Source organism: Penaeus monodon, chromosome 21 (assembly GCF_015228065.2).
Source record: "Penaeus monodon isolate SGIC_2016 chromosome 21, NSTDA_Pmon_1, whole genome shotgun sequence".
In the NCBI taxonomy this organism is placed as follows: Eukaryota; Metazoa; Arthropoda; class Malacostraca; order Decapoda; family Penaeidae; genus Penaeus; species Penaeus monodon.
The window spans coordinates 7626825-7627529 of record NC_051406.1 but is presented as its reverse complement, the minus strand read 5'-3'; positions in this window follow the sequence as shown (position 1 = coordinate 7627529).

Below are 705 nucleotides of genomic sequence, written 5' to 3'. Positions count from 1 at the left end.
ACTTATCCACTGATCGATGGCTTATCCGTAAGTATAACAATAGGAAAGGGCGACTGTGCATTTCTTCTATCCAATTCAACACAAAAAAACGTAGAGGAACAAACCTGTTTACTTTGACGTAAGCGCCCGCAAGTCTTCCATGTCTGAGCTTCCCAGAACTGCCTGTTTCCAGCTATCAAAAAGGAATTGTTCATTTTATTTCAGCCTTATTCCACTACAATTCACAGAAATAATCCAGGATGTAATATAAAAACACTTTAAAAAAAGATTCGAATACCCGTATGAGAGGTAATATCAGCCGTAGAAATTTCAGCCGTAAACATCTGGCGACGAAAAGGCGAGTTACGTGTATATAATACGTGGAACGGCGATTTTTTTTATCGATGTATTTCTTCAGGTCTTTATAATTAATTTGCAGTACAGGTGATTTTGTGTTTCCGTTCGACAATACAACACAGGGTGCCAGCGCAAATCTACGCCTCCTCTTCCCTCCTTTTCATCTTTAATCTTTCTAATTAATTCAAGATAAGGGTCCGAATAAGGAATGGAACGGTGCTGTCGACCTGCAATCTGCGCCATGACCGGCCGGTGTATAGCTTCTGTTGCACTCGTGACTCGTGCTGGCGAGCGCCTGGACTCGTAAAGAATTATTTTTTTTCTGACTCCAGGTTACCAAACCTGACCAACGCCAGGGGAAATGACTTT